This window comes from Nycticebus coucang, chromosome 2 (genome assembly GCF_027406575.1).
Source record: "Nycticebus coucang isolate mNycCou1 chromosome 2, mNycCou1.pri, whole genome shotgun sequence".
Taxonomy (NCBI): domain Eukaryota; kingdom Metazoa; phylum Chordata; class Mammalia; order Primates; family Lorisidae; genus Nycticebus; species Nycticebus coucang.
Genome location: NC_069781.1, coordinates 93759186 through 93784952, shown reverse-complemented (window position 1 = coordinate 93784952; position 25767 = coordinate 93759186). Strand labels below are relative to the sequence as shown.

Here is a 25767-nt window from a genome sequence, read left to right as displayed (position 1 = left end):
CAATTGGAGTACTAGAGAAAGAAAAGAGAATGAAGCAAAAGAAGTACTTCAAGTAATAATGGCCAATAATTTTCAAAATTTAATGATAAATTAACCATAGATCATAGAAGCTCAGCTAACACCAGCAGGATAAATAAAAATTTACAGCTAGACATATCATATTCAAATTGAATGAAACCAAATGAAAAAAAACTTGAAGGAATCAGAGAATAAAACACCTTACTTATAAGGAACAAAATAAGAATTATAGACTTCTTATTGTAAACAATGCAAGCAAGAAGGATGGAGTGAAATATTTAATGTATTGATAGAAAAAAATGATAACACTGACCTAGAATCCTATATCTAGCAAAATTATGCTTCAAAAGTGAAAGAAAAATAAAAACTTTTTGTAACAAAAATAAAAACACAAAAACAATTCATCACCAGTAGACTTGCCCTGCAAGAAATGTTTTAAAAACCTCTTCAAGGAAAAGTAAAATGATAATTCATATCTATATATAAAAAAGAAAGAGTGCCTTCCCCACCCCCAACATCCACATGATGAGCAGTCCTGCCTGGTTATGTTCACAAGTTCTCCAAACTCATAATATTGAGTGTTTGCACTTTTCTGACCTCCAGCATCCAGGGGAGGGCAACATTTTTGGTGTACTGCCTCACAGCTCTGGCTTCCATCCCCTTCCATTCCTTCTCTGGGAGGCTAGGGACAGGGTGGAATTTCCTCATTACCACCAGATGTAGGGTGAGGTCTCTTGTAGGGTGCAGAACTAAGCCCAGTTCACCTACTCTGTTCATTCTCTGTGCTCTTCGCAAGGTAGCAATGAAGGCTTCATATGTCCTCCTGTGCACTGGCAGAAGGTACCCCCTAATTGGTCTGAATACCTGGAACAGTGAGCCTAGCTGGGTAAAACATCTGTTAAGTATGTTCTTAGTGTAAAGTATGCCACACTGACTGTGCTGCTATTTACGGCAATGAGACTGAGATTGAGAAGGTCCTGAAGGGAAACGTGGGACTGGGCAAAGCAGTGCCTCAGGACAACCAAGCTGTGGAACACCAAGAACCACCCCAATGATGTGGAGCCTCCCCTCCAGAAGATGCCTTCCAGGAGAATCTGGATCTGTACTTGATGCACTGGCCATATGCCTTTGAGTGGGAGAAACCCCTTTCCCAGGAATGCCACTGGGATCATGTTATGACTCCACCTACCACAGGAGTAGAGCCTGGAAGACTTTGGAGGCATTGGTGGCTAAGGGGCTGTTATGGGCACTGGGCCTGTCCAACTCTAACAGGCAGCAGATTGATGATATACTCAGTGTAGCCTACATGCACCCAGATGTTTTGCAGGTAGAATGCAACCATACTTGGCTCAGAAAAAGCTAATTGCCCACTGCCCACATACAGCCATTTGGACTTCTATGGTCATACTTGGTGTGATCCTGATGAGCCTGGCCTGCTTGAGGAACCAGTGGTTGAAATGTATGGCTTGTCTCTAGCTGAAATCTTGCTCAGGTGGCAGGTCCAACAGAAAGTGACCTGCATTCCCCAAAGTATCTCTCTCTCATATCCTTTAGAACATCTAGGTGTTTGACTTCACATTTAGCCCAGAAGAAATGAAGCACCCGCGTGCCCTGAACAAAAATTCGTGCTATATTGTGCCCATGCTTACAGTGGGTTGGAAGAGGGTTCCAAGGGCAGGGGACCCTCTATACCCATTTAAGGACCATACTGTGACCACAGCTTCCTAGTTTCCCTTCTAGCTCTCCAGCTATGAGGACCTGCCAACCCCAACATGTACAATATAGCAAAATAGAGTCATTGGAAAATCAAAAACAAAAACAACAACAACAACAAAAAAGAAATAAAGGAAAGGAAAACAAAAAGCACTCAGCATATATGGTATAGAAATGAAATGAATGACAGCAATGTTATAAGGGACAGGAGGGAAGAATTAGGAAAACTTTATCCTAAGGTACTTTTACTACTATGCTGAAAAGCAATGTAGTGTTATTTGAAAGTATAATAAAATTAGTTGTAAACGTATATTATAAACTAGTGTAACCATTAAAATTTTTTAGAAAAAATATAATTTATAAGCTAAGAGAGAAGAGAAAATGAGTCTCATAAAATTCTTGTTTTTACAAATCACCAAGTCATAAAAGAAGATGGTAAGAGGAATAAAGGAACTACACAATAGACAACAACAAAATGGCAATAGTAGATTATTGTCTAATAATTAAATGCAAATGGATTAAATTCTTCCATCAAAAAACAAAAAGGGATCCACGCAAGATGGTGGCCTAGTGTCAGCTTCCCTGCAACTGGGCACAGTGAGTCTGGGGAGATAAGACTCCAAGCATCTCTGGCTGGTGGGATCTGTCTATAATCATCCCTTTGAGGATACAGGGAGTCAGCAAGACCCCAAGAGGAGGACAAAAGCAGTGGAAAACTGGCAAGTGGTTGTGTGTGTTCAATTGACCTAATCCTGCCGACAGCCATAAGCACAAGCAGCAATGAGACTGCAAACCGGAAAGGCCTTAGCTGTGAACTGCTTCAGTGTTTTTGGACTTGGCACTCAGTTGAACTGCCTTGAAGAGAGCTTGAGCAGGAGTGCAGAGAACTTTGGGCATTGTCTAGGGCCCCAGACCGAGCCGCTGAGCCGGACGGAGCTAATAGTGTTCAGCTGTGGGCCACAGTGAGCTATTGTGAGAGAATTGCCCCAGCAAGCTCTGCCCTTAGGGTCATAGAGCAAGGATTGGGCGGGAGCTAGTGACCTAGTGACTGAGCAGCCTAAGGGCAGGGACTGAGCTGCCTTACAGCCTTAACCTTCTGGGGCAGAGTGAGACCAGTTTTGGCACACTGGAGCCTCAGGCTGTTGCCCTGGGTAGAGTGCTGTGGCATCACAGCTCATAGCAACCTCAAACTCCTGGGCTTGGCACCGCCCAGACCTCCATAAGAGCTGTACTGCAACGCCTGACCTGTGACCCGTGCACGCTGGGCCTCTGCATGCCCTGACAAGAAACTGCGGGAGCCGTGCAACACTGCATCCTCCCTCCTGTACCATCTCTGCCTCCACAGCAGCCCGCTTGTCTGGCCAGGAACTCTGGTAGCCACGTGCCCTCCAGAGCCCTCCCTGCCTTTGCACAGAGCCCTTCTCCTGGCCAGAGACTGCTAGAGCCTTGGGCTCTCTGTGCCAAAGTCACTGGGTGCCAGGCACTCCCAGAACCGTGTGCACCACCTTCCGCCATGTTGCTGGATCTGGGTGTGTCACACTACAGAGCTGCTTCCTCAAAAAAAACTCCCTGACTAGGGCATCCCCAGAGGAACTACACAGGGTCACTCCCTACAAAGATCCAGCAACAATAGAGTAATCCCGCTGGGGTCTAATCTTGAAGAGACACCTCTCCAACTCTGAGGACGGCCAGAGGCAATGGTGAAAAACAATCATGGGGTGAAATCAACAGAAAAGCTCTGGCAATATGAATAATCACAGTAGATCAACTTCCCCAAGGATCAATTGGGCAGACACAGCACAAGATCCCATGCACAAACAAATAGCTGAGATGTCAGAAATCGAATTCAGAATCTGGATAGCAAATAAGATTGAATTGAATTCCAAGCAGTAACCTAAAAGATATCTCAAGAATTCAATGAATTCAAAGACCAAATGACCAAAGATTTTGACACATTGAGACAAGAAGCTGCATCCCTCAGAGATCTGAGAAACACAGTAGAATCCCCCAGTAACAGAATGGAGTAAACAGAAGAAAGGATTTCTGACACTGAAGACAAAGCTTTTGAACGCTCCCAAATTCTCAAAGAGGATGAGAAATGGAGGGCAAAAACAGATCACTCTCTCAGAGAGCTATCGGATAATTTGAAGAAAACCAATATTCATCTTATAGGGATCCCCAAAAGCGATGAAGTGGCTTCACAAGGCACAGGGTCTCTTCTCCATGAGATTATGAAGAAGAACTTTCCGGACATGCCAAGAGATTCTGTAATTCAGGTAGCAGACAGTTTCAGAACTGTAGCACGACTCAACCCAAATAAAACATCCCCCAGGCACATCATAATCAATTTCACTAAAGTTAATATGAAGGAGAAAATTCTGAAAGCTGTCAGATGAAAGAAAACCATCACCTACAAGGACAAGAATATTAGAATAACTGCAGATCTCTCTGCTGAAACCTTTCAAGCTAGAAGAGGATTATCATCGACTTTTAATCTCCTAAAACAAAATAACTTTCAACCCAGGATCCTATATTCAGCTAAACTGAGTTTCATTTATGACGGAGAAATTAAATACTTCAATGACATTCACATGTTGAAGAAATTTGCCATAACTAAATCAGCTCTCCAGAATATTCTCAGACCTATCCTCCATAAAGACCAGCATAATCCTCCACCACAAAAGTAAACCCACCCAGAAAATTTTGATCAAATTCCAACTTCCACAATCGCAAAAAGATTAAAAATATCCACCGGACTCTTGAAAGGCTTATCAATATTCTCAATTAATGTGAATGGTTTAAATTGTCCTCTAAAGAGGCACAGGTTGGCTGACTGGATACAAAAACTCAAGCCAGATATCTGCTGATACAAGAATCACATCTTACATTAAAAGACAAATATAGACTCAAGGTGAAGGGATGGTCCTCTATATACCAGGCAAATAAAAAGAAGAAAAAAGCAGGCATTGCAATCTTATTCGCAGACACAATAGGCTTTAAACCAACCAAAATAAGGAAGGATAAGGATGGATACTTCATATTTGTTAAAGTTAATACCCAATATGACGAGATTTCAATTATTAATATTTATGCACCCAACCAGAATGCACCTCAATTTATAAGAGAAACTCTAACAGACATGGGCAACTTGATTTCCTCCAGTTCCATAGTAGTTGGGGATTTTAACACCCCTTTAGCAGTGCTGGATAGATCCTCTAAAAAAAAAGCTAAGCAAAGAAATTTTAGATTTAAACTCAACCATTCAAACTCTGGACCTAACAGACATCTACAGAACATTTCATCCCAACAAAACTGAATTCACATTCTTCTCATCAGCCCATGGAACATACTCCAAAATCGACCACATCCTAGGCCACAAATCTAACCTCACCAAATTTTAAAAAATAGAAATTATTCCTTGCATCTTCTCAGACCATCATGAAATAAATGTTGAACTCAATAACAACAGGAACCTGCATACCCATACAAAAACATGGACGCTAAACAACCTTATGCTGAAGGATAGATGGGTTATAGACGAGATTAAGAAGGAAATCACCAAATTTTTGGAACAAAACAACAATCAAGACACGAATTAGCAGAAACTCTGGGATATTGCAAAGGCAGCCCTAAGAGGGAAATTTATAGCACTGTAAGCCTTCCTCAAGAAAATGGAAAGAGAGGAAATTAATAACTTAATGGGACATCTCAAGCAACTGGAGAAGGAAGAACATTCCCATGCCAAACCCAGCAGAAGAAAAGAAATAACCAAAATCAGAGCAAAATTAAATGAAATTGAAAACAAAAGAATTACACAACAGATCAATAAATCCAAAAGTTGGTTTTTTGAAAAAATGAATAAAACAGATAAACCTTTGGCCAACCTAACCAGGAAAAAAAGAGTAAAATCTCTAATTTCATCAATCAGAAATGGTAATGATGAAATAACAACAGACCCCTCAGAAATTCAAAAAATCCTTAACGAATACTACAAGAAACTTTACTCTCACAAATATGAAAATCTGAAAGAAATCGACCAATACCTGGAAGTACGCCACCTTCTAACACTTAGCCAGAACGAAGTGGAAATGTCGAACAGGCCAATATCAAGTTCTGAAATAGTATCAACTCTACAAAATCTCCCTAAAAAGAAAAGCCCAGGACCAGATGGCTTTATGTCAGAATTCTACCAAACCTTTAAAGAAGAACTAGTACCCATATTACTAAACCTCTTCCAAAAATATAGAAAAAGAAGGAATACTACCCAACACATTCTACAAAGCAAACATCACCTTGATCCCTAAACTAGGGAAAGACACAACAAGAAAAGAAAATTATAGACCAATATCACTAATGAATATTGATGCAAAAATACTCAATAAGATCCTAACAAACAGAATCAAACAACACATCAAAAAACTTATACATCATGACCAAGTTGGTTTTATCCCAGGGTCTCAAGGCTGGTTCAATATACGTAACTATAAATGTAATTCAGCACATAAACAAACTAAAAAATAAAGACCATATGATTCTCTCAATTGATGCAGAAAAGGCTTTTGATAATATCTAGCATCCTTCATGATCAGAACACTTAAGAAAATTGGTATAGAAGGGACATTTCTTAAACTAATAGAGGCCATCTACAGGAAACCCACAGCCAATATCATGTTGAATGGAGTTAAATTGAGATCATTTCCACTTAGATCAGGAACTAGGCAAGGTTGCCCATTGTCTCCATTGCTCTTTAACATTGTAATGGAAGTTTCAGCCACCACAATTAGGGAAGAAAAGGCAATCAAAGGTATCCACATAGGGTCAGAAGAGATCAAACTTTCACTCTTTGAGGATGATATGATCGTATATCTGGAAAACACTTGGGATTCTACTACAGAACTTTTAGAAGTGATCAAGGAATACAGCAATGTCTCAGGCTACAAAATCAACACCCATAAATCTGTAGCCTTTATATATACCAACAATAACCAAGCCGAAAAAACAGTCAAGGACTCTATTCCTTTCACAGTAGTGCCAAAGAAGATGAAATATTTGGGAGTATACCTAACAAAGGACGTGAAAGATCTCTACAAAGAGAACTATGAAACTTTAAGAAAAGATATAGCTGAAGATGTTAACAAATGGAAAAACATACCATGCTCATGGCTGGGAAGAATCAACTTGTCAAAATGTCTATACTACCCAAAACAATATATAATTTTAATGCAATTCCTATAAAAGCTCCATTGTCATATTTTAAAGAACTTGAAAAAATAATACTTCATTTTATATGGAATCAGAAAAAACTCAAATAGCCAAAACATTACTCAGCAATAAAAACAAAGCAGGAGGAATCACGCTACCAGACCTGAGACTGTACTATGAATCGATAGTGATCAAAACAGCATGGTACTGGCACAAAAACAGAGAAGTAGATGTCTGGAACAGAATAGAGAACCAAGAGATGAATCCAGCCACTTACTGTTATTTGATCTTTGACAAGCCAATTAAAAACATTCAGTGGGGAAAAGATTCTCTATTTAACAAATGGTGCTGAGTGAACTGGCTGGCAATCTGTAGAAGACTGAAACTGAACCCACACCTTTCACCATTAACTAAGATAGACTCTCATTGGATAAAAGATTTAAACTTAAGACACAAAACTATAAAAATACTTGAAGAAAATGCAGGGAAATCTCTTGAAAGAATCGGCCTGGGTAAATATTTTATGAGGAGGACTCCCCAGGCAATTGAAGCAGTATCAAAAATACACTACTTGGACCTGATCAAACTAAAATGCTTCTGCACAGCCAAGAACATAGTAAGTAAAGCAAGCAGACAGCCCTCAGAACGGGAGAAAATATTTGCAGATTATACCTCCAGTAAAGGTCTAATAACCAGAATCCACAGAGAACTCAAACATATTAGCAAGAAAAGAACACGTGATCCCATCACAAGGTGGCAAAGGGACTAGAAGAGAAACTTCTCTAAAGAAGACAGATGCACAATCTACAAACACATGAAAAAAAGCTCATCATCCTTAATCATCAGAGAAATGCAAATCAAAACTACTTTGAGATATCACCTAACCCCAGTAAGAGTAGCCCACATAACAAAATCCCAAAACCAGAGATGTTGGCGTGGATGTGGAGAAAAGGGCACACTTCTACACTGCTTGTGGGAATGAACACTAATACGTTCCTCTGGAAGGATGTTTGGAGAATACTCAGAGACCTAACAATAGACCTGCCATTCGATCCTATAATTCCTTTACTAGGTATATACCCAGAAGACCAAAAATCACAATATAACAAAGACATCTATACCATAATGTTTATTACAGCCCAATTCTTAATTGCTAAGTAATGGGAGAAGCCCAAGTGTCTATCGACCCACGAATGGACTACCAAATTGTGGTACATGTATACCATGGAATATTATGCAGCCTTAAAGAAAGATGGAGACTTTACCTCTTTCATGTTTACATGGATGGAGCTGGAACATATTCTTCTTAGCAAAGTATCTTGGGAATGGGAGAAAAAGTATTCAATGTACTCAGCCCTACTATGAAGCTAAATTATAGCTTTCACATGAAGGTTATAACTCAACTATAGCACAAGACTATGGGGAAAGGGCAAGGAAGGGGAAGGGAGGGGGGAGGTTAGGGTGGAGGTAGGGTAATGGGTGGGGCCACACCTATGGTGCATCTTGGAATGGGTACAGGTGAAACTTACTAAAGGCAGAATACAAATGTCTACATACAATAACTAAGAAAATGCCATGAAGGCTACATTGAACAGTTTGATGAGAATATTTCAGATTGTATATGAAACCAGCACATTGTACCCCTTGATTGCACTAATGTACACAGCTGTTATTTAACAATTAAAAAAAAAAGAAAAGAAAGAAAAAGAAGGGCTGAATGGTTGGGGGACAGAAAGAAATTCTACTATATACTGACTATAAGAAATTCATTTTAGCTTTAAGAATACACACAGATAGAAAGTGAAAGTATGGAAAAAGAGATTCTATGCAAAAAACAGAAGGAGTCATATACTAACATATCACACAAAATAAACTATTTGTATACCTAAAGGAAATAAAATCAGTACCTTGTAGAGATATTTGCCTTTCATTTTCATTTCAGCATTATTCACAACAGCCAAGATTGAAAAACAACCTATGTGTTCATTAATAAATGAATGGGTAAAGAAATTGGGAGATGTATCAGACTTTAAAAAATAAGAGATCCTGAGGCTGGGCACCGTGGCTCACACCTGTACTCCTAGCACTCTGGGAGGATGAGGTGGGTGGATTGCCTGAGCTCACAGGTTTAAGACCAGCCTGAGCAAGATTGAGACCCCTGTCTCTAAGAATAGCTGGGCATTATGGCAGGCACCTATAGTCCCAGCTATTTGGGAGGATCAGGCAAGAGAATCACTTGAGCAAAAGAGTTTGAGGTTGCTATAAGCTATGACACCATGGCACTCTACCAAGGGTGACAAAGTGAGACTCTGTCTCAAAAAAAAAAAAAAATAGAGAGATCCTGACATTTACAACAACGTGGACAAACCTGGAGGTTATTATACTAAGTGAAATAAGTCAGACATAGAAAGAAAAATACTGCATGACCTCACTTATATGTGGAATCTAAAAAAAAAAAAAAGTTAAATACATAGAAACAGAGTAAAACAGTGGCTACCAGTAGCAGAAGGGTTAGGGGAAAGAAATAGAGAGATGTAAGCCAGGCACAGTGGCTTATGCCTATAATCCTACCACTCTGGGTGGGGGGTGGGTGGAATGCCTGAGCTCAGAAGTCCAAGACTATACTGAACAAGAGCAAGACCCCCATCTCTACTAAAAATGGAAAAACTATCCAGGCATCATGGTGAGCACCTGTGGTCCCAGCTACTTGGGAGCCTGAAGCAAGAGGATCTCTTGAGCCCAAGAGTTTGAGGTTGCTGTGGGCTATGGTGACACCACAGCACTCTACATAGGGCAATAGAGTGACATTCTGTTGAAAGAAAGGAAGGAAGGGAGGGGGGAGGGAGGGAGGAAGGAAGAAAGGGAAAGAAAGAAAGGAAGGAAGGAAAGCAAGGAAGGGAAGAAGGGAGGGAGGAAAGAAAAGAAGAGAAGAGAAGAGAAGAGAAGAGAAGAGAAAGAAGAGAAGAGAAGAGAAGAGAAGAGAAGAGAAGAGAAGAGAAGAGAAGAGAAGAGAAGAGAAGAGAAGAGAAGAGAAGAGAAGAGAAGAGAAGAGACAAATGGGAAGATGCACATAAAATGTTGTAATTGTGTGGGATAAATAAGTCTAGATATCTAATAGTGTATAGTATGAGGACTATAGTCAGCAATATTGTATTGTTCCAGTCTGTTTTTTCTCCTGGGGATCTTGTGCTGGCACTGTGTGAACCGTTGTGAGAATGGTTTGTGTTGCCTCACAGTCCCCAGATGACCAATACAGGTCTATTTGTATCTATCCATTGCAGAAAGAAGGCATATACCCATAAGTAAAGCTGTTGAATTTCCTATAGTTATAGAGATTCAAGATGTATGCTTAGCAACTGGACTTAAATGTATTTCTTGAAAAAAATACAATGAGCTTTAGAGAAAGGAATTGTGATGTCCAGTACAGAGGCAGAGTCTGTGTTTGGCTCATAGAAGAAGATGGCAGCCTCTGTCTTGTACAGTTCCCACCACTTAGTTCAGTAATGTATGCAGTGGAAATGTTACCCATACTAAAAACAAGCTCTCAAAAAACAGGAGGTGGTGACCAAAGTCTTCAGCAAGAAGGAAGTAAAAAAGGGAAAGGATAGAAGTGACCAAGCATGAGCATCATTTATGTGACACTACTGTAAGAGACATGAATGGAGGCTTCTCATTAAACATAAGCTCTTTGTTTGCCTTATTTTACTGAACTGTGCACACTTGTGCCTCTCATCATCATCAGAGTTGACAATGAAATAAATTTACATCATAAATCTAGCTTTTATGTAATTAAAAAAGGTTTTTTATATCTAGCTTTTATGTAGTAAAAAAAGTTTTTTTTTTCTTTTGTCTTTTAATGTAGAGTTTTTGTGGAAGGAAGAATATTTTTAAGTGAACAGTAGACTACAATAAGTTACTTGAAATTCTGTACCTGTTTGTCCTCTATGTAAACATATGTTTTAGATAAATAATGACATTTGACAAACATTTTGTTCACCTTTTAAGCTAATGAAATAAAATTTGTAACTAAAAAAATATTGTATTATATATTGGAAAATTGCTAATAGGGTAGATTTTAAATGATCTTACCACACAAAAAAAGTAAATACGTGAGATGATAGCTCTACAGTAACCATTTCACTACATGTAATTATATCAGAACATCATTTTGTATACCTTAACCATAAACATTTAAAAGTAACATAGCAAGTCATGGTGGCTTCTGCCTATACTCCCAGCTACTCAGGAGGCTGGAGCAAGTAGATCAGTTGAGGCCAGAAGTTTGAGACCAATGTGGACAACTCGCAAAATTTATCTCTAAAAATATAAATTAGCACACACCTGTAGTCCCAGTGTCTCAGGAGGCTGAGGTGGGAAAATTGATCAGCCCAGGAATTCAAGGCTATAGTGAGCTACATTCTACCACTGCACTCCAGCCTGGTGATGGAGCAAGACCCTATCTCCAAAAATACATATAAAATAAATATCACCTAAATCAAAAATAAAATAAATTATTTGTTTAAAACCACAGACAGTAGAAAAAACAGGGAGGAAAAAAGAACAGGTGACATGAATAGTAAACAATTGCAGGATGGTAGATATTAATCCAACTGTATTGCAAAAATCACTTTAAATGTGAGTGGCCTAAATTCATCAATTAAAAGACAGAATATCAGATTGAATATAAAATTAAGACCCAACTATATGTTGTTTATAAGACATGGATTAGAAGAAGATGGAAAAACTGCACCATGTTAACACTAATCAAGAGAAAACAGGAGTAGCTATATTAATTTAAGACCAAACAAACTTCAGGATAAGGGAAATTATTAGGGATAAAGACAAGCATTAAATAATAACAAAGGGCTCAATTGTCCAAGAAGTTGTAACAATCTTTAATGTGTATACATCTAACAACAAAGTACCGAAATATGTGAGGAAAAAAACTGGAAGAACTGTAAGAGATGAATCCACCTTTGTTGTTGGAGATTTCAACACATCTCTATAAGTAATTGACAAATCTAACAAACAGAAAATCAATAAAGATACAGTGGTTTGCAATAGCACTATCAATTGATCCAATTGATACATGTTGAATAGTTTAACAGCAGAATACATTCTGTTCAAGCTCACGTGGAACATTAACCCAGATAAATCACATCCTGGGCCATAAAATAAACCTTAACAAATAAAAAAGAATAGACATTATACAATGTCTGCTTTCTGATCAGAATGGAATAAAACCAGAAATATATAACAGTATGATGGCTGGAAATCCCAAAATACTTATACTTGGAAATTATACAATATTCCATAACACATGGGTCAAAGAAGTATCAAGAGAAAATTTTAAATATTTTAAACTAAATTAAAATAAAAATACAACTTATTAAAATTGTAAGATGCAGAAAAGCAATACTTAGAGGAAAATTTATAGCATTAAATGCCTATATTAGAAAAGAAAAGAAGATTTAAAATCTCTGAGCAGCCCTGGTTTACTTACCTGTTTACTGTTTCTCTGTTTCCAAAATATTGGGAAATATAGACTCTCTAGGTAGCAGAGAGATAGAAGGAAAAGCCCCAGCCCCATCCCACACAGGAAGGCAAAGTTAGGAATACCCAGAAAGTCAAGCAGATTAGCCATGATGCAGTATGGCTTCTTAGACAAAGCAGGTGGTCCACATAATCTGAAGCTGAGCACTGAATGCATATTCTAAACCTGAGTTCCAGGCCCACATCACAGAGCTTTAGCACAGACATCAGAGATTCTTGAGGGTGGGGGAGGGGAAAACATGAAAAATAAATCCACAATTCTTCTTCCCATCTTCCAGCCCAGCTGATCTGCCTATCCCCTTGGGACTCTTTAGGTCCCTCCATCTAACCCTCTCAGTGGTTCTCAACCTTCCTACTACAACAATGTATTTTCATTGTTGCAAAGGGGTCATGACCCACAGGTCGAGAACTGCTTCTTAACTCTACCCTTTTACTATATCATTTATTTACTTCAGTGAAACTTTCTATTTATTCTACCTGTTACTGATCTTCCTGAGGACCCCATATAGTCTTTGAAAGTCTGATGTGCCCAGCAATTTAATATACCCTCAAGACCCACTCTGTCCAGAACTGCAGCTTTCCTACATATATTATTGGGTTTTTTACCTGTACATAACCAGAAATATGCTCAGTAGCAGTCCACCCCTCTATAATTTCTCAAAAGGATTCATGTCTACCAAAAATTTTTAGAAGGCAGAGTAGCCTGTATGACAAAGAGACAAAGAAATGACATAAGATGGCAAACAACTTGAAAAACTCTTCTTTTCTCCCCAAATTTCTTTCAGGCTATTTTGCTCATCGAGGTTCTCAAATCTAGTCCCCTCCATTCATATGGTATTCCACTCTGCTGGTCCCTTTTTCTTCTCTCTGCAAAACCCCCTCACTTCTTCCCAACATTTTTTTTTAATTCTACCTCAATTTTACAGAGTAATTGTGTGAAAGCAGAACTCACACAACCAAACCCACCCTGACTTAGGGAGCAGACTTCTCTTTAGTATAATGTAACCTCTAATGAGTAGGCACGGTGGCACCCACCTGTATTCCAAACTAATTAGGAGGCTGAGGCAGGAGAATAGCTTGAGCCCAGGAGTTTGAGTTGCAGTGAGCTATGATGACACCACTGCACTCTAGCCTGGGCAAAAGAGGAAGACTCTATCTAAAAAAAAATAAAATCTAGGTTTTAGCTATCTCTCAATAAAGACAATTCAGGAAATATAATTCCTTTAAGGCCAGAAACCTTAGAAGGAAATCTTTTATACATCAGGAAGAAAGAAGGAGAGGAGAAATGGATACAGTTTTTTCAAAGGTTTCCTCCTGACAAATTCCCACCTAATGGCTTCCACTTCTGCTGTGAATGGTGAGTCCAGCACATCTGCTAAGCAAGTGGAGATGGCCTAAGTTTAAGCAAAGTGCAGAAGGTTTGAAATAGATGTGAGCAGCATGGGAAAGTGGACTTTAAAAAAAAAAGTGACCTAAACTCCATTTGTTCTGTTTACTGTTAGAAAGTACCAGATAATTACAGAACTGGGCCTACTGTACTGACATATACATATGGTGCATGTCTGGTCTATGAGTTTATGAAAATTAGGTCAATTTAAGGAGGTGGTCATTGTAGGAAGGTGGCTGGTTATGGAGGTTCTATTACCGTTCCAAATTTTCCTTCTTTGAAAAGCTGAAAGGAGGATTTTGTCTGTGAAATCCCCACTTAATGTTCTTAGAAGTCCTGTGCTCTGGGAGGATACAGAAGCAGAAGCCAACAGTCACATCTGCACCCTCAAAAAACCCTTTATTGTGGGGACAGAGCTTGAAGGCTCTTGACATTGCTCTCCTGATCAGTCCAACAGTGCCACTTGGTTGAGTGACACCAATATAAGAATGTGACTCAAAGCCAAGTGTCAGGAGAGCCTATTTTCCTTCAGAGAACTCACACTTTCTAAATATGCCAATCTAGGACCACAAAATCACTACTTGGGGTTTTACCCTGGAAGCTTGCAACACAGCCAGATGACCAGCCTGTGAGCCTGAGGTGGAACCTAAGTCCTTCTGAGCCCCTAGCCCTGCTCAACCTCTTCCCTAGAAGAGTGATACTCTACAAATCTCTAAGCTAACCAACTCATTTAGAAATGTGGGAATAGGAATGGGAAACGACAACAAAGAATCTCTGTTCGGTGTCCTTTATCATTTTGCTATCCCAGGCTATTGATAAAAATGAATCCATGACTGGATACATCAGGTACAGGTACGGATACATCAGGTACGAAAGATTAATGCCAAAAAAAAAAAAAAAAAAGAAGAAGAAGAAAGAAAGAAAGGGGAATTAGGGGACCATATAGAAAACAGCTGAGCATCTCCATGTCTGAATAGCTGAGTTCACTGAAGCAGCTGAGAGCTGAGAGTGCCTGGCCTTTCATATATATAGCCCCAGGCCTGCACCACAGACCACAAGAGTCACAGAGGGCTTCTGAGGATGGAGAATGGGGTGGGGGGGCCACAACCCCTAACCCCCTACAGCTCAGCAGATTCCTCTGCCCTTCATGGGCCCTCTGGAGCTCTCTGCCCTCCTCTGCTATCCCATTTTCCAACTCCACCCTTTCATCACATCATATATTTGCCTCAGTGAAATTTTCTGTTTGTTTCTTTAGTCATCCAGATGTTACCTGAGTCCCCTGTCACTGTGCAGAACCCTTGACTTGGGCCTCGAAAGCCTGAAATACTGCCTAGAATTTCTGCTTATCCCAGACATTTATACTCTCAAGAGCGCACATATCCATGTTCTCTACAGAATGTTTTTTCCTTACACTAACTCAAATATAAAACTTAAAGTTCTTTTACACTTATTTAGCTTTATGAACATGGAATATCAAATTTTTCATTTAAAAGTCAGCCTTTACTGTTTTCAGATGGACTGACTCAAATAATTAAAACTAACAATTCATTATTCAGCATCCACAAAGCTAAAATAAGTATAAAATAAATGTATATAAGGCCAGATGCGGTGGCTCATTCCTGTAACCTCAGCATCTGGAAGGCCAAGGAGAGTGGATCACTTGAGCTCAGGAGTTCAAGACCAGCCTGAGAAAGAATGAGACTTCCATCTCTACTAAAAGTAGAAAAATTAGCTCGGTGCTAATTTTGGAAAAATTAGCTGGGTGCACCTGTAGTCCCAGCTACTCAGGAGGCTGAGGCAAAAGGATTGCTAGAGCCCAAGAGTTTGAGGTTGCTGTGAGCTGTGACACCACAGCACTCTACTGAGGGTGAGAGAGTGAGACTCTATCTCAAAAAAATAAAACTAAAATAAAATAAAAGTGTATAATTAAAACTTCAAGTGATCTTACAGGTAAATTCATAGTACTTATTTTTCTGAAGTTAGTGAAGCTTAAACGGTACAAAGACTTTTGGGACATGATCTATCTGTGTGTACACATATGGGTACACACACACACCATTCTCTGACAAGTCAATTCAGTATTTCTAAATATAAGAATCAATTATTTCCTCCCTTCATTTCAATCTTTCATTCATTATATTGTCCGCACTTTTTTCTAATCCTACCTGAAATACAGTCCTAGCCCTCTATCTCAGTTTTCTAACAGGTATGTGACTCCCCCAAGCCAGGCATCCATCACCGAGTGCTGAGCTATTGTCTCCCTCAGGCCTTGCTGGCAGGGTGGGACCTAGAAGTGTCAAAGCCTGAAGGTAGAATCTAGTCTTGAGCAATGTCATCTGATTATACAATAGGCCTGGTCAATGTGATATTTTTCTAAGAATGCCTTAGTACCCACCCACTCACCCCCCAAAAGCCTGAAAAGATCTATTTTATAAAAGATTTGTAAATGTCCAAATACCAAGTACCTGTCTCACTTTATTCAGGAGCTTCTTGTGAGGTTGAAATAATACCAATATCTTCCCTCTACCTCTTCTCTACAACTTCTTTTCTAAACTCTTTCTCATCATGGCAGCTGTCCCGTGAACTCTCTCCTAACTTCTCACATCTGTCTTAAACTATGCAGCCCTTTATTTGATACCCATGGGCCAACCCTGTGACTTGATCTCTTTGGAAGGGGTGAAACAGCCTCCAGCCTGGCAGGATCTCCTTTCCGCTCTGTAGGAGCAGGTCTCCTGCCCTGAGTCTAACATCTGCCACTTCCCCCCCACTCCACCCCCGATATGCCTTCTCCATCAAGTTTTCATTAATAAATATTTACTTCTGGAAATTAAGAGACACAAAATTTGTAAGTTGGGGGCTCTGCCCTTGCCCTCATAATGCAGTTTTCACATTGAGTCCTGCATAGTTCAAGAGCTACACAAATACAGAGCAGAGGTTTCCCCGTCCCAGCCTTTGTAACAGTCAAGAGATCTCTGGAACAAATCAGATGCTATGGGTTATCACTGTTCAGGCACATCACACTCCTTCCCAAAGCATCCCTGAATATCTGTTCTCCCAAGTTTTCTGATACGAATTAATGATTCTTTGATAAAATGGTCAAAGAAGAGCTTTTCTCTTTTAAAATGGCATTCCTTGACAACATATCCTTACAAGTGTATGTGTGCTTAAAGTTAAAACCTACAAGAAGCTTCAATAAAAAGCCTTTCCCCAAATGCTGATGTGATTCCTTTTTTGAACCAGGTAGAAGCTCCTTTATGGTTTCAAAGAATAAGAAACTAAAGGTGCAACATCTTTTTGGTACCACCAAGAATAAACTCCATTGACATGGAGTGGCAGAGCTTCATAACACTCATCCTGTCTATGCTAGCACCTACTAGGAAAAATAAATCTGTTTGGCTGATTTATAAAAAATTTTACTTCCAGCAATCTCTGCTGATTTTCACAACCACCATGTGAGGTAAGCAGGGCAAGTATCTTTGTGCTTATCTTGTCAGTGAATAAAATCATAGTTCAGAGAGGGTATGTGACTTATCTAGATCTCACAGTAAGTGAGTGGCAGAGCCCTAATAATCTCCTATATTCTCAATGCTTCTATTTTAAACAATATTAATAAGTGAGTTCTAAAAAGTATGCCCTAGTCCTAAAATTAAAACTGTTGTGTGGCTAAGAATATTCTCTTTGTCTGTTAAACTTTGGTAAATTAAGGAAGTTAAAAAAAGCTTTTTTAGGTACCCTATTACATCTTAGCTAATTTTTCTTTTCCATTCTTAGCACCAGTATCTTTATATTTTTTTCCATCCCCTTCTTAAAACCTGCTTTCAAGAACTATATTACATACGACTGCCAGTAAGGTAAAATGAATAATGAAAGTTTAAAATGTCATCTCTCCCAGGAATACATTTCACACATTTTATATATATCTAGCCACTCAGTCTTGTAAGAACTCTCAGCAGAACACTTCAGGCAGCCACTTGGAGGTGGCTGAGGTGGCTTCTGGAAAAGTGTGGTCTCCCCACCACCCTATGACCTCTCCCACCTGACCTACCTTATCCCAGAAAAGTCTGGTCCCAAATTTCACACTTCACTCGGTATATTATCTCCATGGAAGAATGTTTTCCAAAAGCTCTATTAGAACTACATGCTATTTTTATTAAGAGACTCAGTGTACATTAGTTATTAGTTTAGGAGTCCATATGTCCTCAGTTTCTAAGAAATTTCCTCCATGCTCATCACTCATATTCTGACTACTGTCCCTGGGATCACCCACTTGGAGATTGCTGTTTTCAGGATCTCCAAAAGCCTGAAGAACAATAGATTGTAAGACAAAATCCTTTAAAGCTGCATTAAAACAGTAGCTGTGGGATGTCCTTCATACAGTCACAAAACTAACATATCATGAACTCTACTGCGCAGTATCCTAGTACTGTAGAAATATCAACAAAATAAGACATTGCCTCTGCTCTCGGGTGGGTCACAGCTCAGGAGGTGAGACCTGTAAACACTGTAATAAAATATGATGCCAAAAACTGAAAAATAAGTTAGAATGATACACAATGCAGAGATAGAAGAGCACTTAATACTTCTGCAAGGAGGAAGGGGAAAGAGGGGTCAGAGAATTCTTCAGAAAGTTGGTGCCAATTCAGTAAAGTTGAGCCTTGTGAGATACTAACTTCCTCCTCCTTCTTTTCTTCTTCTTTAAAAAAAAAAAAAAATGATATTTTCTGCCAACCTTATTTCCATCTTGTTTAAGAGCTTGTGGAAGAACAGCTTAAGACCACTGAGTGGTCATTCCTACCCATTTAGTGGCCTGAACAGTGGGAGCTGCAGACCAGTCTTCCATGGCAGGCTGGGCCCTCCAGTCTTCAGTGAGGACCTGCTGAATAGGCTCAGGGGGCACCTGAAGCCTTCTGACCAGTCTGAAACTCAGGCTGAGCAGCAGTAAACTCAGGAGCTGGAGAGGTTCATTCACCCTGAAATCCCTCCTTGGTCACAGCTTTCTCAGCAGCAGCCTGCTTTTCCTTTTCAATCTCTTCAGGATCTCTGTAGAAGTAGAGATCAGGCATGACCTTCCATGGGTATTCACGGTAGGTGGTGCCATGCATGCAGGGAACTTCCTGGGCCAGCATCCACCATGTCAGACCTACTGAGGGAGCTCCCTTGCATGGGATGGAGATGTTCACATAATGCAGAGAGAATCTGTGTTACACAGAGCAATGGTAGGCAGGTTAATTTAAGATGCCTCTGTAAGAGGTTGGTGGTCAGCCTTGGGATCAGTAACCACTAGAAGTCATGGCTCCCAGAAGGCTACCTGGATCTGGTTAGTGAAGTTTCCAGGAGTAAAGTGGCCAGCAATAGGAGTGGCTCCAGTGGCAACAGCAAACTTCAGCACAGCTCGCGGGCCAGTATTCCTGGAAGTTATGACACTGACATCAGCAGGGTTTTCAATGGCAACAAAGGCACAAGCTGCCAACAAAAGCTTCTCCCAGGTCCTCTTCAGATTTATGATGTAGATGCATCACTTTTCCTTTTGTAGATATATGGTTGCATTTGGAAGTCAAGGTTGGTACCACCTAAGTGGGTTTCTGCTGCAAGAAATTTGATGACATCCTTCTCCTTCATTTGCAGGACATCAAGGGCTCCAGATATTGTGAAAATTTCCCTTTAAATTACAATGAGAATCCAGAACAACACCATGTGGACCCTCCCTGAGAAGTGCTTCTTCCTTTTAATAGACTTTATTCTTTGGATCAATTTTAGGCTCACTACAAAAGTGGAAACTACAGATTTCCTACATACTCTCCCTATACATAGCCGCCCCCACTACCCAAACCCAAGCCAGAGCAGTGCCTTGTGTTAGACCTGATGACCCTACATTGCCATACTGTCACCCAAAGTCCATAGTTTACATTAAGTGTTGTACTCTTGGTGTTGTACATTCTGTGGGATTTGACAAATGTATCCTGACATACACATACCATTGTAATGTCACCCAGAATAGTGTCACCACCCTAACATTCCTCTGTGTTCTGCCTATTCATCCCTCCATCCCCACGATCCCCTGTTAGTCACTGGCATTTTTCCTATATGCATAGTATTGACTTTTCCAGAATGGCACATAGGTGAAGTCAGATTGTTTAAGAGAGCCCAGCACCACCCCATCATCCATTGCTTCCTCTGTCCCTGTGGTCTCTGCACACACCTGTTTCCCTTCACCTTCTGCAGCCAGAGGCTCTCTCCAGATGCCACCAGCACCCTGCCTCTACTGCAGCCTGCAGAACCGGGAAAGACAAGATGGCTGACTGGAGCCAGCTTTCCACAGAGGCTCCCGTAAAGAAAGAGAGTTAATGGACAGAAGCTTATCAAGTAAGCTGATGGTTTGGAGCTGAGCCAAGAGAGAAGATTAAAGAGTACACATCACCCCTGCTGAGGCAAGCTGCAACCCCAAGGAAACAAACAATAGGTATAAAACCCATTGCCAAACAGATGGGAGTCCCCTCCCCCATGAGGACAGCTTGCAGTGTACTTTCTACAAACAAGTGAGCAGGGTTCAGATCTCCTCCTATTTTATCCCATGGGAGAGACCCGTTAAAAAACAGAACTCCTTCCCCAGAGAGAACCCACTTGTGTGCTGTGGCATTCTCCCACCAGGCATAAAACTGAACATATACTCTACCCACAAATCTGAACTTCCAGAACTCCCCTCTACTCCCACCCCAAGGTCTGGAAGCCTCTCTCCCGCAGAGTCCAGATTCTTGAGCAATTTCCCAAGAGATATAGGCAAGGTGTGGGCTGCTACAAGTCTGTGCTGAATCAGCAGCACAAGTATAAAGCGGGGACTGGGGAGTGAGGGATCCAAGTGGGAGAGGGAGAAACGGTACCCCACAACAGAGCACGGCAGCACCAGTGGAACAATAGGGCTCACACCCCTGGTGGTATTTTGGAGAAACACTTCCCATTTCTCTTAGCAACCAGGAAGGAGCTGGGCCTCTACTCCAGGGACAACCACGGGTAGAGCAGACCTGAGACAGAAACACAGGCCCCATAAGCAAAGGATATGCCTGTGGCGATTCCTGCCCAGGTGGGGCTCAGAGGGCACTAAGACTAGAATATGCAGGCGCAGAAGTTGCATACTCCCAGGACAGAGCTAAATCAGAATTGCTGCTTTTGTGAGCCCAAGATGCACCCGGTCCCCAGCGAAGCACAGCTGGGACAAGATGGCATGTGGCAGCGGCATCAGCCCAGGGTGGGGCAGGAACTGAGAGCCCTTTGTGAGCTCTAATCACCCCACCCCAGCAAAGAGTGCTGCAGTGACAGAGATGCCAGTTCCACAATAATTTGCAACGTGGAGGCAGCACAGGGCAGGGCTGAGTCGCAGCTTCTGTGAACTCAAAATGTGCCTCGTGAGCAGTGGAACACAGCCAGACGGAAATGCAAATTCTGCAAGAATATAAATGGCAGCAGTATCAACCCAGAGAGCAGCTAGAACTGAGTGACACTCCCCAGCTCCCATTGAGCACCTGAGATAGTCAGGCTTTTGCTCCCCATCCCGCTGGTGGCAGAGTGTGGCAGCCTGCCCAAGGAGACATTGATCTCCCTGTGACTCTGGCAGGTTCAAACCTCTGGCGCATTTGCTCATTGGAAGGAACTAGGTACAGCCCTGCAGGGTTACCAGTGACTGGGTGTGATGGAGGTGCAAGGTGGGGAAGGAGGCATCAACCTCCCCACAACAAACTCATTTGCTAGGTGGGCCTTTTTGACTCCATGGAGTACCAGAGTGAGCCACACCTGAGTTGCCAGTAGACCCCTGCCATCTAGTTGCTGCAGACCTATAGAACTCTCCCACTTGAGAGTTGGTGCTGACTAGAACAATTGGTTTGGAACTCTTGACCTGGGCCAATCACCCAAGGACCCTCCAAGGTGGTAGCCTGGCTGTGTTGTAGTAGGAAGGTTTGATTTTCCTCTTCCAGTTGTTCCCTATGGGGAATGGTGTGTCTTAGTTGCTTATACTTCTCCACAGCTGAGACTTCAACACAGAGTCACTGATTCACTAGGATTGGACAGAGACCAGCCAAATACAAGACAGAGTCACCTAGCCCTACAACACCAAGCAGGTCCCCAGAGTCACAGGCTTTAGTACTGTATGGGTCCTTTGCAAAGCTGTAGGTGAAAAGCTGCAGTCACCAGTCCCAGCTCTCTGGCAAAGGGCTGGATAATCACTACTCCGGGAGCCCCCAATTGAATTTCACCTTACCTGTTCCTTATACTCTGTATGATGCTAAAGGGTAGATACATGTTACTACACATGTGACCAAACCTATAGAATTCACAACACCAAGAGTGGACCCTCATGTAATCTACAGCCCTGCAGGGATAAGATGTGTCAGTGCAGGTTCCTTAGTGATAAGGAATGTACCATTCTGGTGGGTGATGTCGATACTTGGGGAAACTGTGCATGTATTGGGGCTAGGGGTTTATAGGAACCCTCTAGACTTTCTGCTCAATTTTGCTGGAAACCTAAAATAAAGTCTATCAAAAACAAATAAAGTCTCTTTTGTCCCACACTAGGCTCATTTTCTAAAGACAATCAAGTCTTGCATCTCTTTTAAAATATAAGTATTGTACATATACTGACAGTACTCATATGTACATAATTATGTGTTTCTATATATAAAATACAAGTTGTTTTATTTATATAAAGGAATCTATCATCTATCTGACTATCTATCTTTGCCTTTCTAGTGGGTAAAAATAGCACTTCATATTTGTTAAAATTTACATTTCAAGTTTTGAGTAAGGTTTACCAATTTTTCATATGACTATTACTCACTGTCTATATTTTTTTTCTGTGTCTATCCTCTGTTCATTTTTTAATTGAGCTATTCTGTAAAAAATATTGCTTTATAAAGCACTTTATAAATTAAAAACATTATCTTTACATTAAAATATGCAAATTGAGAGGAGAGGGCAATATGGCCGACTGGAGCCAACTTTCTTACACAGGCTCTCTTCCAGAAGGAGAGTTAAAGGACCAAAGTTTCTCAAGTAAGCTGATGGTTCAAAGTCGAGCCAAGATAGAAGATTGAAGACTGCTCATCACCCCTAGGTGATGCTGCAATCTCAAGGCAACAATCAATAGATGCAAAACCCATCACCAAGTGGATGGGAGTCCCCTCTCCCATGAGAACAGCTTGCAGTGAACTTTCTACAAATAAGTGAGCAGAGTTCAGATTTCCTCTTATTTTATCCCACAGGAAAGCCACTAAAAACCAGATCTCCCTTCCCAGAAAGAACCCACCTGGATGCCTTAACATTCTCCTTCCAGACATAAAACTGAACATATATTCTACCTGCAATTCTGAACTTGCAGCACTCCCCTCCACCCCCACCCCAAGGTCTGAAAGCCTGCCTCTGGCAGAGCCCACATTCCTGGGCAATTTCTCAAGAGGTACAGGCAAGGCATGGGCTCCTACAAGTCTGTGCTGAATCAATGGCATGGGTGTAAAGCGGGGACAGTGGAGCAAGTGAGACAAGTGGGAAATGGAGAAACAGTGCCCCACAACACAGGAACAATAGGGCTTAGACCCCAGGTGGTATTTTGGAGAAACACTTCCCATCTCTCTTAGCAAGCAAAGGGAGCTGGGTCTCAGCCATGGGTAGAGCAGATCTGGGACGGAAACATAGGCTCCATGAGAAAGGGGCATGCCTGTGGTGGTACCTGTTCAGGTGGGGCACAGCAGGGACTGAGGTGAGAATGCACCCGTGCAGGGGCTGCATTCACCCAGGGTGGGGTTGAATCATAACTCCTGCTTTTGAGAGCCAAAGATGCACCCAGCCCCCAGTGGAGCATAGCCAGGACAAGGGTACTCATGGCAGTGGCACCAGCCCAGGGTGGGTCAGGAACTGAGAGCTCCAATTGTGAGCTCCAATTGTGCCTGCCCCAACACAGAATGTAGCGGAGAAAGAGGTGCCAGCTCTGTGAGAATAGATGAGGCAGTGGACAGCAAAGGGTGGGGCTGAAGCACAGTTTCTGTGAACTCTCATGGTGGAGCATAGCTGGGACAGAATCACAAATTCCGGGAGAATACAAGTGGCTTCAGCATCAGCCAAGAGCAGGGCCAGAACCGAGTGCCACTCCCCAGCTTCCATTGAGCACCCTAGGTAGTCAGGCATCAACTCCCCCTGCCAGCTGGTAGCAGAGTGTGGTGGCCTGGCCGAGAAGACATTGCTCTCCCTGTGATTCTGGCAGGCACAAACCCCTGGTGCATTTGCTTATTGGAGGGTACTGGGCCACAGCCCTGCAGGGTTACCAGTGACTGGGTATGACAGAGGTGCAAGGTGCAGAAAGAAACACCAGCCACCCCAGACTAACTCATGTGCTGGGCAGGCCTTTCTGACTCCACAGAGCACCCGAGCGAGCCACACTTGAGCTACCAGCAGACCCCTGCTGTCTAGATGCTAGAGACTTTTTGAACTGCCCCACTTGAGAGTGGGTGCTGACTGGGACAATTGGTTTAAACTCTTGACCTGGGCCAATTACCTGAGCATCTTCCAAGGTGGTACCCTAGTTGTATTGTAGTGGGAAGGTTTGATTTTCCTTGTCTAATTATTGCACTTGGGGGTCAGGGTGTCTTAAATGCTTGAATTTCTCCACAGCTGAGATTTCAACCCAGAGCCACTAATTAACAAGGATTTGACAGAGGCCTGCTGAATACAAGACAGAGCCACCTAACCCCCCACACCAAGCAGGCCCCCAGTGTCTCAGGATGTAGTATTATATGGGTCCTTTGCAAAGGTGTAGGGGAAAAGCTGCAGTCCCCAGTCCCAGCTCTCTGGCAAAGAGCTGGTCAATTATAACTCCAGTAGCCCTAAATCCAATTTCACCTTACATGCTTACCTACCCAAACAGTGAAAAATAATCATGGGGTGGAATCAGAAGAAAAACTGGCAACATAAATAATCATAGTAGATTCACTCCCCCAAGGAACATAAAGAATGACACATCAGAAGATCTCATTCATAAACAAATGGCTGTGATGCCAGAAATCGGGTTTAGAATTTGGATGGCAAATGAGATTAACAGAATAGAAGTAAAGTTGCAATTAGAAATTCTAGGAATAATTCAAAAGTTGTCCCAAGAATTCAGTGAATTCAAAGACAAAATCACCAAAGATTTTGACACATTGAGAAAAGAATTTGCAGCCCTCCAAGATATGAGAATACAGTAGAATCCCTCAGTAACAGAATGGAGCAGGCAGAAGAAAGGATTTCTGACATTGAAGATAAAGCTTTTGAATGATCCCAAAAGCTCAAAGAGGAAGAGAAGCAGAGAGCAAAAATGGATCATTCTCTCAGAGAGATGTGGGACAATACCAAGAAAGCAAACATTCACCTTATAGGAATTCCTGAAGACGATGAGGGTTTTTCAAAAGGTCTAGATGCTCTACTTCAAGAGATAATCGAGGAGAACTTCCCAAACATAGCAAGAGATTCGGAAATTCAGATAGCAGACAGTTCAGAACCCTAGCACGACTCAACCCAAACAAAGCATCTCCCAGACACATTATAATTAACTTCACCAAAGTTAATATGAAGAAGAAAATTCTGCAAGCAGCCAGATGTAAGAAAACCACAACCTACAAGGGGAAGAACATTACAATGATGGCAGATCTCTCTGGAGAGACTTTTCAAGCTACAAGAGGATGGTCATCGATCTTTAACCTCTTAAAACAAAATAATTTTCAACCCAGAATCCTGTATCAAGCAAAACTGAGTTTCATTTATGATGGACAAATTAAATACTTTAATAATGGGTGGCACCTGTGGCTCAAAGGAGTAGGGTACTGGCCCCATATGCAGGAGGTAGTGGGTTCAAGTCCAGCCCTGGCCAAAAACAG

General features: G+C 41.4%; 2 pseudogenes across 1 annotated transcript in view; one reads left to right on the top strand and one right to left on the bottom strand.

The window, feature by feature from the left end:
* LOC128575051 (40S ribosomal protein SA-like) overlaps positions 1–19513 on the bottom strand; it is a 298923-nt pseudogene extending 279410 nt beyond the window's left edge. The window contains exon 1 of the transcript XR_008376911.1: positions 18843–19513. The product of XR_008376911.1 is annotated as a 40S ribosomal protein SA-like (transcript). The remainder of the gene's footprint in view (positions 1–18842) is intronic.
* Positions 10149–10541, top strand: LOC128575043 (signal recognition particle 19 kDa protein-like; annotated as a pseudogene).
* Positions 19514–25767: the final 6254 nt, after the last annotated feature.